This window comes from Coloeus monedula, assembly GCF_965178545.1.
Source record: "Coloeus monedula genome assembly, chromosome: 12".
Classification (NCBI taxonomy): domain Eukaryota; kingdom Metazoa; phylum Chordata; class Aves; order Passeriformes; family Corvidae; genus Coloeus; species Coloeus monedula.
The window spans coordinates 8,156,026-8,172,206 of record NC_138792.1 but is presented as its reverse complement, the minus strand read 5'-3'; positions in this window follow the sequence as shown (position 1 = coordinate 8,172,206).

Here is a 16,181-nt window from a genome sequence, read left to right as displayed (position 1 = left end):
GTTACATCCAGCTGGGGCTGTCACCAATGGTGCACCAGGGCTGGGTACTGGAGCCAGTTGTGTTCAATATCTGTATCAGTGATCTGGACAAGGGGATCAAGGGCACCCTCAGTCAGGTAACACCAAGCTGTGTTGGGGTGTTGATCTGCTGGAGGACAGGAAGGTTCTGCAGAGGGATCTGGACAGGCTGGATTGCTGGTCCAAGGCCAGTTGGATGAGGTTCAATTAGGCAAAGTGTCAGATCCTGCACTTGGGTCACAACAACCCCCTGCAGTGCTCCAGGCTTGGGGAAGAGTGGCTGGAAAATGCCTGATGGGAAAAGATCTGGGAGTGCTGGTTGACAGCAGCTGAATTCCAGCAGCATACAACTACCTGAAAAGAGGTTGGAGCAATGGGGGAATCGGTCTCTTCCCCCAAATAACAAGTGATGGGACAAAAGAGGAAATGGCTGCAAGTTGCACCAGGGAAGGTTTAGATTGGATATAGGAACAATCTCTTCACCAAAAGGCGAAGAGACTGGTCAAGCATTGGAACAGGCTGTGCAGAGCAGTGGTTGGGTCACCATCTCTGGAGGGATTTAAAAGATATGTAGATGTCGCACTTGGGGACAGGTTTAGTGGTGGACTTGGCAGTGCTGGGTTGATGGTGGGACTCGATGAGCTCAGAAGTCTTCCAACCTGAACGATTCTGTTCTGTTTAGAAGACTGTTTCTCTTGTGAGGTCCCATTTTTGTCTGTCAGCTCAAGATCTCTGTCTGTAGGAAAAGCTTCCTTGCGAAAGAGTAATTCGGGCTGGAGATGGGCTGCCCTCAATGTGTAAAGCATTCATCAGGATGAAACATGTTTGTATTCCTGTAAGAAGTGAAGAAATGAGTGACAGTTTCTGTTTCCAGTATATCTTTTTTTTTTCCTGTCCACAAAAGAACAGACAGCCGTCCTTTAAAAGGAAAGCACTTTGTAATGGCACATGTTCACATGTTTCCTGGACATACACTCTAAATATTTCTGTTGATAAACTACACTGATTGCGGAAGGGAGGAATTTCCTATTTATTTCCTTTACCTATAAATATTTCAGCATCTCTACTTTAAAAAAAAACCCACCACCACAACTTTCCAGAAGATGGCAGGTATGAAAAAAAAGGAAATCAAATGGTAGCTTTTTTTTTCTAATCAGTGTATGCCTCAGCATACAGAATATTGTTGGCATTGACTTTTTAAAGACAACTGCTGTTCTAAGAGGCCTTACTTTTTATTTTATTAAATACTACATTTCTTTTTCTTTGCATCAGCAAATCTAGAGATTTTTCTTTTAAAACAAATTCCTGGGAGGCAGACAAGATTCAGCAGAAATAATCTCTGCCAGTGGCTGTTTTCAGCATGGACTTGCCCAGCTGAGGCTGTGTGACATGCAGGGAAACATTACCTCCAGTATCCCTGTGGCTCCGTGCTTGGGACAGTCTCTGGTGCTAATTCTCACTCACTAGATACTGAAAGATGGCAGCTGTGTTTGTATCCTCCCAGCCTGGAAATTAAATGTAGAAAAGACACAAATATTTTTTAAAAAAATCAACAACACAAACCCACAAAAATCCAGTCCTGAGGAGGTTAAGTCTTGTACATTATTTACAGGCTCATAGAGTATATTAGGATTGACAATAGTATTGACCTTGCAGAAAGGAAAGAGACAAATACTGTAAAATCTCTGGAGCCACCTCGGGTTTTCTGACTGCTATCCTCAGATCAAGCAATTAGTTATATATATTTTTGAAGTATTAGAAATAGGCTGTTTCTGTTGAAAAATGAAAACTAAAAGTTTCAGACACTTTCATTCCAAGGTTTTAAGATTGGTTAATTGTCTTCATTTTAAAATTAAACAGTGAAATACCCTATCCAGGAGCTTGACTATGATTCCCATCCTTGCAATGAAGACATGTGAAAATAATCTGATAGCTCACTGTGGTTTAAATGTGTTTTGGGACAGAAGCATTATAACAGTAAAGTCAGGGAAGTTTGAGAAGCACAGAAAAGTTTATTTATTTAAGAAAAAAAAAGGGAAAAAAAAGATAACCATACCTATGTAAAATTCCATACAGCTCCTGCATGCACTCCTGGGAACCTGCACAGGGGTGGATCTTACAGTGCTCTCAGGGTTGGATCCCAGACTTGGGCTGGAGTTACATTCTCACTTCTTGTGTCCAGTGCTTCTGTAAATATATGTGTATTTATTCTTCATCTTTGGCTACTTGTTGGCCACTCCACTAACAGACAAAAGAACTCAAGGGTTTGTGCTGAATTTCTTTGAGGCCAGTGGCTGCGCTTTGGCAGGTCTTTGAGTCAGTCCTTCCCCATGTCCTGCCACCAAAAATTAAGCACATTCTAGTCACCGCAAGAAGGGAAATACCTGTCTCCGGTCCTCTAGTTCCTCTAGTTGTAGGAAATGTCACTGTACTCTATTGTCCATATGGCAGTTATTTCCAATATATAATCCTTGGTGTGGCTACTGAATATTCCTCACACTGAGCATGTAAATATCTGTATTTCTTAGTCCAGTCCTGAGCAAATCCAGTGAGCAAAGAGCCAGAGAGAGCCTTGTGACATCTACCATTAAAGGCAGGAGTCAGTGTTTCTTCGCTTGACACCCAGAGCATGCACTCTAGTGCCAGCTTTGCCTTGCTAAGTGCTACCAAGCCAGTGGTCCATACACCTTCCTGGTGTCCATGTTTCCTCTTGGACCATTCATTCATGCCCAGATGTGCAGCAACTTAATGATGGGTTGATGAAGACCTATAAATACAAGTGTTCATCTCCTTTTTTTTTTCCTCTCCCCAGGTAAATATCTTCAATTTTATCCCAAATTTTCAGGAAGCAGACAAAGGATGACCTTTTTCTTTCAAGAAAAACCATCCAAGTTTTTTCTGAGTGTGATTTGCACTTCAGGGATCTTTGAAACTTCTCTTTGCTTGTGTCTGTCCTTGAGCTGACAGGGTAATTTTATTTTTCTGACTGAAACTTGCAGAATCTCACCCATCTCTTTTTGGATGCAGTTTAGAGCTGAGTGCCATAATCCTAGGTGTGCATCGTGCCTGCAAACCATTACTGGCCTGAGCCTACCAACAGTTGTATGTACCTTTGGTTACAAGAGTAATCTCAAAAGAAAAAATGGTCTTACAGGAAAGAGGAGGAGGGATGCCTGTATGCTCTGCATGGGTGCCCTTTGGGCTGCCACATGGGCACAAGCCTGCAAACTTTGTTCTTGCTGCTTAGCAGTTCCCCCAGGCAAGCACTTGAGTTCTGCAAGAATCTGACCCTGACTGAGGAAAATGGGGGCAATATCATTAGTTTAAGTTGGCAATATTGAAAACTACTAATTGATTTAATAGCCTGTGATCACAGTAGCTTTGCCCTGCATAGTTTTCCAGCAGACCACACATCAGCTTCAGCACTTATGTGTCAGGTACCATCTGCTCTGTTTGGTGGCACCTTGTTTGCAGCTGCTGGAGGTTTGTGAGCAACACCTGCTTTGCCCAACGAAGGTACAAAGCCAAAAGGAGCGTAGTTGGGTGCCATGGCCTGGGTTGGCAGCCATGAATGCCAGTCGGAAGAGCTGTCAGACACATCTGCACACACCTTTGAATCACAACTCCCTGGTGTTAAGGGTTTATGGATGCCAGCCACTGGAACAGGTTCTGACCCTGGTATCCAGAGGTCTTTTCCAACAGAAAGGATTCTGCAGTTCTGTGATTCTATCTGCTGGATTCAGCTGGGTCCATGTTAGCAACTTCAGTTTGATCAAAAAGTTTCCTCTTGGTCAGCTCTTGTGGCCTAAGGCTTCAGCTCCTTTAGCTCCCAGTGCTGAGCTGCTCATGCTAAGTGAGACAACTCGGAGAGAAGAATACAGTTCATCCAATTTCTTCTGGGACACTGAGAGGGCAAGTTTGTGAACAGGCAAGTATTGTTTATGTGTCACCTCTCTGTCCTTCATGCCTTTCAGTGCTTTGAAACAGCAAAGAGCTTTCTCCAAGAGTGCAATGAAGCAGCTGTTCCTTCTCCCAGGTCTCGCTCTTCCCAGTCTCTGCACTTGACTGGCTTTGTCCCTCTTGCTGTGCCCTCTGTTCCTCTTGTGCTCCGTGGCTGCTACCCAGGACTGTAGAACTGGCACAGATCCAGTGGTCGAGACCCTCATTTCTCTGTCCTTGCAGCTGCCTGATCACAGCAGCCTTTTCCACTTGGAAGCTCCATATGGAGAGAGTATCCCCACCTCTGTTGCCTGCAAAACCTTATGGAGCCCAGGGCCTGCCATCTGAAGTCAGTGCATTGAGGGCTCCCAGACGCCTCAGGCTGGTGTGACTCCACTGCAAATGGGAGGGAAGAGTAGCAGGAGGTTGTTTTGAAATGTCCATTTGCTGCTGCTGCTGCTGCTTCTGTGTATCCAGCCCTGCCCCAGGCTTAGGGATCAGATTCAAGCACTGCTACTGCTCCTTCTGGCGTCAGTGAGAATTTGATTGTTGCTGTCAAAGCCAGCAGAAGCGGTCGCTGAAGCAGCGGGTGCTGATGGTGCCCCAAGCCCTGGGACTGGAGGGGCCCCTTGGCTGCGGGGCTGGGAAGGAGCTGCCCCTTGTTCTCACTCTGCCTCACGCAAAGCTGGGCCGCTCACAAGTGGGGCAGCACAGCAAACAGGCAGCCTGCGAGTCTCTTCCATCCTCGTCTCTTGAGATTTTTCACCTTTGAGCTTAAGGTCTACAAAGGCAACTGCTTTTGTCCCACTGTGTATCCCCACGTTAAGCAATGCTGCTAAATCCACCTGTAGCACAGCAGCAGGGGAAAGGCCTCAGCCCTTCAGTGTCAGGAGCTGCCGGGCTCTGCCTGAGCAGCTCAGCCAGCAGGAAGGGAGCTGCTCCATATGGGAACGAGGAGCAAAGGACTGCAGCACCTCCTTCTTGGGCAGAGCCAAAATTCGGTGGGGGAGCAACAGAGTTATTCTCGTGCACTGGTGCATCAGCACTGCAGGTGCTGTGCCCACAAGCACATGGCTCGAGATCTGCAAAAGAATTCTGCAACTCTTGACTGGGTCAGGGTGTCACCAGTGCTAAACTCCACTTTAGTCCAAAGCAACCAGTTTACACCTCTGCTGGTGTCTGCTAGATTTTTTTCTTCAGGGTATCCAGACAAAAGGAAACAGAGGAGGAGCCTACATTTTCATTGTTGAGCAGAAATGTATGTCATTTTGCTGTACATTCCTTTTTTAAGACGTGTTATCTGTTTAAAAAAAAAAGAAAAAAGAAAAAACAGAAAAAATACGAAAGAGAAAAAAAACATGTGTAGTGAAAAATCTTCTGTAACTTTGGATTAAGAGGTAACTGATCTTTTTAAAAAGAGAACTACGTTATTTACTTTGCAAATGTGCTGATGGCATGGATCCATCTCACTGACCTCAGCATCCTTTTTTTAAAGATTTTGGGTTTTGTTTCCAATATTAAGTTATTTTAAATTGTGGTTGAAGCAATAGGAAATTGAAATATGGATTGTGCATGACTGTGTCTTGAGTGTAAAAATATTGCAGTTTGAAACTTGGACCTAAAGTATTGCAAATAAAAGTTATAAATACCAATGGATTGTGTGACAGCAGATTTCCTATAGCATGTGCAGCATCAGAAAGACTTCATCAGTGTGGCTGTGGGTGCTTTTAGCTTTGTCCTGTGCCACTCTATGATGACATGAAACAGGACTTAACCTGCCACCAGCCCAGGCCACCCTTTGCTACCCCAGCTCCTTGGACCTTGTGTCCACACAAGCAGACACAAAGTGTTTATGCTGCTTCCCCCTTTTGCACAAATCCACAGAAAGCTGGGATTTTTCCAGGTCTCGTGTCTCCATTGTGCCATATTCCTAAAGAACCAGCAGCCCCTCCAGATGAATACGGTGAGTTACACAGATGCTTGTCAGCTCCACTTCCTGCCTAGAAATCTTGAAACTGCTTCTAAATGCTGCTCACTACAGCTCTTGGACACCTACTCACACAGAGCTGGGATAAAAATGCCCTGGATGCCAGCTTACAAGGTGAGTTACGCCAAAGAAGGTCTATGTGGGAAATCTCTATCCCTGCCTATCCTTTTAAGAGAGCTGTACACGGGAGTGTGCACAGAAGTGTCTTGTATCTAAAGGAAGGAATGTGCAAGCAACGTGACTTTCACTCTCCGCGCTCGTTCCGCAGCCACGGGTACAAAGACATTATGGGAACCCTTGTGCAGACAGAGCCTTCTATCCCTGTAGAAGGGAGCGCGGCGGGTGGGGGCCGTTGGCGGGCAGCGAGCCCCGGGCAGCAGGCGAGATCCGGCTCCGCACCTGCCGGGCCCTGCTAAGGCTCAATGCCGGCTCCTCTGCAACAGCAAAGACCTTCAGCCTTGTCACTGCCCAGAGGGGCAGTGCCGGCCCGGCCGCACAGCTCGTTTTCCCCACAAGTTGCAGGAGGTGAGAAGGCAACACTTGCAAACACTGACTGCGAGCCGCAGCGCCGGCTGCGCACCATTAACCTCAGCTCTGGGACCACTGTCTGCCCCAAGCTCCGGGGGATGCGGTGGGAGCCCTGCTGGGCTCCGCCCTGGGGCCATCCTCCAGTGCCAGCTGCAAACAGGGAGCATTTAGTTGCCACCAAGAGCCCAGCCACGCGTGGAGGGGAGCTGGTGCAGGTGCGGCCTGCGCTGCTGCCTGCTGTGCTCTGGGGCTGCTGCTCCCCGCAGAGGGAACTGCACTGGCGTGCCAGAGGAGACAAAGAAGCTTCAGCTTAAGCCGAACTGAGCTGGGTGGCTGGGCTGGCAGGAGTGGGGAGGGTCAAGGGCATTCACAGAGCTCATCCTGCTGCAAGGACGAGGAAAAGTGGCAGTGGGAAGCTAACAGTGAGGAGAGCTGAGGCCTGGAGGGCAGCTCTTGAATGACACTCAGGTCTCACCGGACCTCTGAGACATTGCTGCTCTTCTGCCAGTGACAGGATGAGTCCCTAAACCTGGGGCTCGCTCCTCCTCCTCGTCGTGGTCAGGGGCATCAAGGAAGGCTACAGTGCGACAGAGACTGCCCTGAGCTGGCAACTCACTGGGGAAAAGAGGGAGGGAGCACTTGTGAAGTAAAAGGCAGGTGGGGCAGAGAACTGTTCAGAGAAGGGCTGAGCTAAAGCTTGAGCAAGCTGAGAAATGCCATTTGGGGTCATCCCAGATTGATTTCATTTCACAAGTTATTGAACAAGTTTATTTGGGGCGGGGGGGGGGGGGTGTCATGTTTTCCCCTGGAGGCGTGCACTCTGCAGGCTTGAGCTGCGTTGCCGAAATGCTCGGGCACGTCTCTGCTGCAGCTCACACCGGTTCTTCTTTGGCTTCTTCCGGCCCGGTGCTGAGCCGCAGCAGAGCCCTGGCGGAGCCCAGAGCAGCCTCAGCATCCACAGAGCCCGGCTGCAAGGAGAGAAAGCAGAAACCGCCCGTCACTTGAAGGCTGCTGTCCCCCTTGTCCCAGCCGCCCGTGGTGCCCAGGCCGCGCTGGCCGTGCTCAGAGCGGTGCCCGAAGCCGCCCGTCCCTGCTGCCTCTGGCAGGAGAGCAGGATGGCAGGACACGTGCCACCGCCCGCAGCCAGCCGTGGCAGATCCACCTCCTCAGCAGCTGCCCAGAGCGGGATGCTCCTGTGCTCGCTGCCATCTCCCAAAAGCCCTTATCCCAGCCGTGCCAAGAAGACGGGGACCCACCGCACGCCACCCGCCGCCGGAAGAAAAGCTGCTCCCAAGCCATGTCCTCGGCCTTCTCCAAGGCCACGTGCCATCCACGCCGCAGCTGGTCCCAAGCGCTTCCCGATCCAGACTGGACACCACCTACAACGCTTCCTTGAAGAAAAACAAACAACAAATTAATGAAAAGGGATTACAGACAAAAAGGAGAAACAAGAAAAAAGGTCAAAAATCTTCTCTCTGTCGGGGGCCTGAGGAAGGCCCAACCTTCCCTACATGCTGGGGAAAAACCCACCCACGGGCGAGGGAAGCCCACGCTTTCTCCCTTCCCCCCTGCACTGCCCCCCCACAGGCACGGCGAGCCCAAAGCAAACAAGGGGAGTGGAGCAGCCCGAGCCCTTCCTTTCCCGCAAAACAAAGCAGCCCGTGCACAGCTCCTGGAGTGCCACCTCTGCTCCTGCCATGGGGGCTTGTTTGTGTCGGGCTGGCTGCCCCAGCCCCAGCCCCAGCCCGGGGAACAGTGGGTGGTGGGGGCTGTTGGCAGGGCCAGGGGCCGACTCCCATTTCGTAAGCACCCCAGCCCATCCCGCCCGCCCCGCCGAAAAGCAGCTTGGCAGCCGGCTGAAGAATTAGTTGCATCCGCCCCAGCAAAGGGGGGAACCTTTGCTTCCCGGCCAGGCCGTGCAATGCCCAAATCTGGGAGCATCCCCCTGGGTGTGGACTCATCTGTAAATTCGCTGTGGAGCCTGGCTTTGAAGAAGGTGCCAGAATCGAAGCCCATCATCTTCAGCTTGCCGGTGGCCAGGTCGAGGAAGAGCTTGTCGTCCTTGACGTCGTCCTCCACGTCTCCAGACGCAGCAGCCCCACCTGGTACAGCTTCTCCAGGGGCTCCTTCTTCCCTGCGGCTGAGAGCAGGCTGTCAGTGCCCCGCCCAGGGCCCCGGCTGTCAGTGAAGCAGGACAAGCAAAAGCAGCTTGCACGGCGGCTACCAGTGCTGGGAAGAGCAGCTCAGCTCCAGCACAAGGGCTGCGTGTTCCCATCTGACGACCCCTGCGCAGCGATACAGGCAGGGCAAAAAAGCCTGCGCTTCTTGGCTTCTTCTTGCCAAGGCACGTGTGGAGCTGTAACTTACCGGCTCCCTGGATCAAAGTGTGCCTGTGGCTCTCTCCCTTCTTCTATGGATGGTGAATATCCTGCAGCCAAGGATCACACGACAGGTCTTCTAATGAGGGCCTGTCCAAGGAGTGCAGGGACAGACACCATCTGATGAGTTCCTTGCAGTCTGCGGGGAGAAACCAGAAAGCGCCGGTCAGTTGCAGAAGGCTCCTGTCCGCTTTGCCCCACTATTGCCATGCCCAGGCCATGCCATGGGGGCTCCGAGCTGTGCCTGAACTTTCCCGTCCATCCTTTGTTTTGGAGGAGAGCAGGAGAGCGGGGCATGTGCCACCTCCTCGGCAGCTGCCAGAGCGGGATGCTCATGAGCCCGCTGCTGTCTCCCAGCACTGCTATTCCCCCCGTGCCGCAGAGATGAGCATCCACCTTGAGAGAGCCGTTGTGGGAGCGACAGCTGGCCCCAGCTGATGTTCCGGCCCTTCGGGAACGGGTGCTGCCCGCAGACCATCTGGTGCAGCACGATGCCCAGGGACCAGACGGTAGCTGCCTCGCCGTAGTACCAGCCAAAGTGGTTCCATTCCGGGGGGCTGTACGATGGTGTTCCTACGGAACAGAGAGGCAGTTCATTAGGGGGATGCTGCCTGCTCCCGGAGCCTCGGCCCAGCATCCCTGGGCACGCGGGGGCCGCACCAGTGGCACGCGGCGTGACCCGCTGCCCTCTCGCCAGCGCCTGTGACTTGTGGACAAACTGGGGGTCGTAAAAGAAGCCACCGGTGTCGCAAGAGGGCAGTGGAAGCCCTGGCAAGGCCCGAGCATTCCACGCAAAGGGAAAACCCGCTCAGTGCCGGGGAGGGGGGAAAAACCATGCCTTCACCCTGCCTGCCTGCATTGCCCCAAAAAACATTCTGAAGCCAAGGCAAGCAAGGCGAGCTCAGCAGTCCAAGCCCTTTCTCGCCTGCACACCAAACCCGCGGGTGCACAGCTTCTGGGCCCCCCGTCTCTGCTATCCCCACCCACGGGTGTGTTTTTGTCACGCTGGCTGCCCCAGCCCCAGCGCCAGTCCTGGGCAGAGTGGCTGGCGAAGGCTGCCAGCAGCGCTGGAAGATGGCCCCCCGGCCACCCACACTCAAAAGCAACTGGGCTGAACACTCGGTCGTGGCATCAAAAGGGAGAATCCCCGCTGCCACAGCCAGGTTGGGCCGCGAGATGCCGGCACCGGGAGCCTACCCCGGCGGGGACTCACCTGCAAAGCGGGTGTAGGCTGTGTCTTGCAGGTGGGTGCCGCAGCCAAAGTCGATCAACTTCGCCTGGCCGGTGGCCAGGTCAACCAGGATGTTCTCTGGTTTCAGGTCCCTGTGAAGGACCCCGCAGCTGGTGCAGTGCCGCACGGCCTCCAGGACCTGGCGGAACAGCTCCCGTGCCACCTCCTCTGACAGGAAGCCCCGCTCTCGAATAAAATGAAGCAGGTCCTGAGAGTGCTCCGGCCGCTCCATCACCAGCACCACGTTGTTGGGGAGCACGAGCCACTCGAGGAGCTGCACCACACCAGGGAAGCCGGTGGACACCTTGTCCAGCAGCACGATCTCGAGTGGTGCGCTGGTGCCGTTGGGCTGCGGGAGGAGCACGATGCCGTCAGTGGGGCTGGTGCCGTGCCAGGGCTCGCGAAGGCCCTCGCCCAGCCCGGGATGCTCTGCGCCCTCCGCTGCCCCCACGCCCGCTCTCCCCCGAGGCGTCCTGCTGCCTTCCACCCTCCCGGGCCTCGGCTTATCCCCGCCCGTCACGCCCCGGCTTCTCCCGCTGCCCACCACCCCCCTCCTGCCCCCGCTCACTCACCAGCTCGCCCCAATGACGGATGCGGTTCCGTGGCACCCGTTTGATGGCCACCTGCAAGCCAAGGGGAGCAGCGGGTTGAGCTCGCCGCCCGCCCTGCCGAGCCCCATCCTCCTTCTCCTGCGCCCTCCTCCTCCTCCGCCCCCCTCCTCCTGCGCCCGCCGCCGGCCCCGCCACTCACCGGGGCGCCGTCCGAGAGCCGCGTCGCCGCGAAGACGCTGCCGAAGCCGCCGCGCCCCAGCAGCGAACCCACCCGGTAGCGCTCCGTCAGGCCCTGCTGCGCCTTCCCTGCCGGCGAGACGCGGCCGTCAGCGCTCGGCCCGGCTCCAGAAACGGCCCGCGGCCGCTCCTCAACCGCCCCGGGCCGGGTATCCCCAGATGTTGCCTCTTTCGAAGGGGACACCGGCGGCTCGGGGGCGGGGGCCGCGCTGCCGAGCGGAAGAGCTCGGACCGGGGAAGACGCCGCGGACGCGGCGGGAGCGGCCGCGCCGTCTGTGTCCTCGGCGGGTCCCGGGAGGAGCCGGGCCCGGGGCCGGGGCCGGAGTCGGGCCAGCCGGAGCCAGAGGCTGGCAATGCTGCCCAAGAGGCAGGCACTGATGCCCGCCCAGCAGCGCCACCGCCAGTACGGCAAGAGCCGGGCGGAGGCGAGACCGCGGCGGGACGCCCGGGGGCGGGGAGGGCGAAGCCCCGCCCGGGGCCGCGGGCGGGCCGGGCGCATGGCCCGGCCTGGCATGGGGAGAGGGAGGCCGCGGAAGGGGCGGACGGGGTGGAGCACTGAAGGGAGAGCGGGACAGGGGATGCGGGACACTGGGAGAAGGAGAGGAGGAGCAGGAGAAGGAACGCGGAGGGTCTGGAGAACCGCTGCTTTTGTGTTGCTCTTCTGCTGCTGCCGCTGCTGCCGCTGCTGCTGCTGCCGCCGCTGCCGCTGAAGCGCTGGGAGCGTTTGTCCGCGTGTCCGTGTGTCTGTTGCCCGGGTGTCCGTTTTTCCCCCGCGCGCCCCGCGGCCGAGCCCCGCGCGCCCCGGGCCAGCACGGGCCGCTCCGCTCCGGGGCCGAAGCGGAGTCACGGAGCATCTCTTCCTCCCGCAGCCGCGCCAAACGCACCGTCTTGTTTAGCTTCTTCTTCACCAGATTGTAACTCTTCCTTGCGGCAGTCTTGCAACTTGCCCCTGCTGCTCGCTCGCCCCGCGCCGCGGTCTCTTGCTTACGAGCAAGCAAAGCGCTGTCCGCACCTTTTGCCTGGAGCAGAGCAAAGTGCTGAATGAGGCGCCTGCCAGCGCCAGGCAGAGGCAGCCCCGTGGGAGGGCAGAGCAGGACGTGAGGAGGGAGACGTGCAGCCCCTGCGGGGCGCAGCGCTGCTCCCCGGCCGCTCGGCGTGGGCAGTGGGAGCGGCGGGGCCGTGCCCGGCGCGGTGCCCTCGTCGCCAGGGCTGTTGCTATTTTCTTGTCCGGTTCCAGGTGAAAATCGGAGGCTGCCGATAGGAGGATTCAAATAAAAGAATGGAAATACTCTTTTTGCCGAGTTCTGATGCCAGTCCAATAGAGCCGCTCAGCTCTCAGCTGTCTGCCTCCTCCCTGCCAATCCAGCACTTTCATCCGGGAGCAAAGGCTCTCTCTGCAAAGAAACTGCAGGCTGGATTCCTTCTCCTGCTGTTCATTGACACAGGTAGAAAAGCAGACTAGTTTGGATGCTGAGTCTGTCCAAACAGACAGTGAACTTTGCCATGTGAAGCCAAGACACGGAGTCCTGAGCCCTGCGACAGTGTCATGGGAATCACCTTTGTTGCTTCTGCTGTCTATTGTCACTGCTGAGGGTGCAGTCCCATGGGAGCACATGCCCTGTCTCTGGAAGCCAGAGCCGAGCAATGCACTGGGCTCTAAAATCTTCCATTGGCAGGCTTCTGGCGTCTCCAGCATTGCTTTCAAAGCCAAACAGGGAGAAGGCAAACTGTGTGTAGCTAATGATACTGTAGAGTGTCTCAAACTTGCTAAGTCCTAGGTCTTCTAGGTAAGATCGTTTTGAAATGACTGTGGGGTAGAACTAGTGCAAGACAGAAAAGGGGAGCCTAGAAGGGAAGCAATTCATAGTATACGGGAACATCTTGGGCTGTTTCTTTCCGTTGGCATGTCACTTCTGGGAAGCTGTTTTGCTTTTGCAAGAATCTTGCCCACAGTGATGTCTGCTCTTTCCAAGACCCTTTCCTGGAGACCTTGCTCGAGCTCCTGTCACAAGATGTGCCATCACGTGCAGCTTCTCTTGGCTTGCCACACTGTGTGTGCAGCACGACTCTGGTCTGCAGCAAAGCAGGACCAAGGTTTTGAGAGCTTGACAACTTGTCCTTTCTCCTCCTGGTGGAGTAGCGAGTTGTGCGGTGGGTAAGGTTTCCGTCCTTCCTGTTCTAGGCTAAGGAAACAGGAGGAGGGGGTAGCAGCAATTGTTAGGCTGGCTGAATGGAGAGAAAGAATCTCCGGAGCCTGCAGCCAGAAGTGGAGAGCTGTGGGCTAATCCTTCCAAGCTCTCAGTGGACATCTTGCAAGTGACCTGGAATGTGAGAATGGTCTGACAGAGGCAGTTGGTTTCTGAGTTCAGCGTAGATGCTTGCACATCTGGTGCGTTGGTGCGCAAATCAAGAGTACAATCGGTTCATGGGAAGCACCAGAAGAAGCTGGAGCTCTCCGAGCAGACGACTGGAAGAATCTGCAAAGGAGAAATGTGGGAAATGACTTGGTGTACCTTGCCTGGAAGAAGGGTAGTTTTTTTCTAATAATTCCTAATCCGTTCCCTTGGCTTCTGACTTTCTTAACAAGGCCGTTTGCATCCCCGATTCAGCACGAAGCGAGAGGCCCGGGCTCGCGGAAGTGCGCCAAAGATTCCTCCGCAGTGCCGCTCAGGTGGAAAGAGGAGCGGGGCGCCTGAGCAGCCTCCGGAGAAGCATCCCGCGAGGTGCGATTTGCGCCGTGCTGGGAGAGGAGGAGGGGGAGGAGGATGGGCCCTGCGTGGCAGCAGCAGCAAGTTTGGGCCGCAGGACATTGCGCCTGCGCCGCTGCCCCCCAATGGGCGGGCGTGTCCCCGGGGCTGCGGCCCTGGCAGCGCGTCCGCTGAGCTGCCCACGCTGCGGGAGCTCCCCGGGCTGGGCTGGCCTTCCCGCTGGGACTGGGCAGCAGGCTGTGCTCTCACTGTGGTCAGCAGCAGCGGGACGTACCTCTGGACAGCCACGTCTCCTGCTGCTGGGAAGAAGCAATGAAGCGAGTGCAGAAGTTCTGCTTCCTCTTTCTCCCGGTGGAGTTTTTCGTTTCATTCCACAGTCCAGAGGCAATTTCTGTGCTGGCCTCTGTCAGCTGATTGTATTTCAAGAGCACCAGCAACAGGGCTGTGTTTGAGCGCTGTGAATGTGGCCTGTATGGCTTTCATTCTCCTCGCGTTAGTGCTCAGGGGTGGTGGGCATTGCAGTATCTGCTGATCCTTATGCCTGCGACAAAAAGACTGACTTCGCTGTCGTGAAAGCACCGTGGACAGCCCTGCTTGAAAGCGGCAGTTGCAGTTTGGCTGAAAAATGCAGGTGGCAGCCGTGGGGTCCAATTCACAAGGCAGAGGCAACAGCAGCCTCCTGACGGCGCATCACGGTGAATGAAAGGGTGCAGAAACCCGATCATTTCTTTCTCTGAATTTTGCTTCAGGAATGTACAGGCAGGCTCTGAGGAACCAGGGGTGTTTGTGGGGGACTGTTGTTGTGATCAAGAGATTCAATTGGAAAAAGAAGGTGTTATGCATTTTGAGTCTTGACTTCAGGGCTTAGTCAGAAAGACCCAGTAGAGTAAGAAAACACTGGGAACTTGCAACTAAGAGAACACAGAGCGTTTAGTTAGAAAGCAAGGACTATTTAGTCAAGGCAGGAGAGATGGAACAAAGTTTTTAAAAACGTTACAAGTAGCAGGTGCACAATAGTTTGCAGAAAGAAGTATTACACAAGCATTTATCTTTGGGAGAAAAGTCTGATGTTGCTATTAGGGAATTGATCACGACTATTATTGGTTAGCAAGCTTATGAACAATTTTACTATTGGCTATCCAGGCTCACACTATTCTAACCCGATGGTGAAAAGATTATAAAAGCTATCGACACTTTTAATAAACGTCTCTGGTTATAGCCCGACTGGCGACCGCATTTCTTTGATGCGTCGCACAAGCAACGTGACTGACACTTTCACTCTCCGCGCTCGTTCCGCAGCCACGGGTACAAAGACATTATGGGAACCCTTGTGCAGACAGAGCCTTCTATCCCTGTAGAAGGGAGCGCGGCGGGTGGGGGCCGTTGGCGGGCAGCGAGCCCCGGGCAGCAGGCGAGATCCGGCTCCGCACCTGCCGGGCCCTGCTAAGGCTCAATGCCGGCTCCTCTGCAACAGCAAAGACCTTCAGCCTTGTCACTGCCCAGAGGGGCAGTGCCGGCCCGGCCGCACAGCTCGTTTTCCCCACAAGTTGCAGGAGGTGAGAAGGCAACACTTGCAAACACTGACTGCGAGCCGCAGCGCCGGCTGCGCACCATTAACCTCAGCTCTGGGACCACTGTCTGCCCCAAGCTCCGGGGGATGCGGTGGGAGCCCTGCTGGGCTCCGCCCTGGGGCCATCCTCCAGTGCCAGCTGCAAACAGGGAGCATTTAGTTGCCACCAAGAGCCCAGCCACGCGTGGAGGGGAGCTGGTGCAGGTGCGGCCTGCGCTGCTGCCTGCTGTGCTCTGGGGCTGCTGCTCCCCGCAGAGGGAACTGCACTGGCGTGCCAGAGGAGACAAAGAAGCTTCAGCTTAAGCCGAACTGAGCTGGGTGGCTGGGCTGGCAGGAGTGGGGAGGGTCAAGGGCATTCACAGAGCTCATCCTGCTGCAAGGACGAGGAAAAGTGGCAGTGGGAAGCTAACAGTGAGGAGAGCTGAGGCCTGGAGGGCAGCTCTTGAATGACACTCAGGTCTCACCGGACCTCTGAGACATTGCTGCTCTTCTGCCAGTGACAGGATGAGTCCCTAAACCTGGGGCTCGCTCCTCCTCCTCGTCGTGGTCAGGGGCATCAAGGAAGGCTACAGTGCGACAGAGACTGCCCTGAGCTGGCAACTCACTGGGGAAAAGAGGGAGGGAGCACTTGTGAAGTAAAAGGCAGGTGGGGCAGAGAACTGTTCAGAGAAGGGCTGAGCTAAAGCTTGAGCAAGCTGAGAAATGCCATTTGGGGTCATCCCAGATTGATTTCATTTCACAAGTTATTGAACAAGTTTATTTGGGGCGGGGGGGGGGGGGTGTCATGTTTTCCCCTGGAGGCGTGCACTCTGCAGGCTTGAGCTGCGTTGCCGAAATGCTCGGGCACGTCTCTGCTGCAGCTCACACCGGTTCTTCTTTGGCTTCTTCCGGCCCGGTGCTGAGCCGCAGCAGAGCCCTGGCGGAGCCCAGAGCAGCCTCAGCATCCACAGAGCCCGGCTGCAAGGAGAGAAAGCAGAAACCGCCCGTCACTTGAAGGCTGCTGTCCCCCTTGTCCCAGCCGCCCGTGGTGCCCA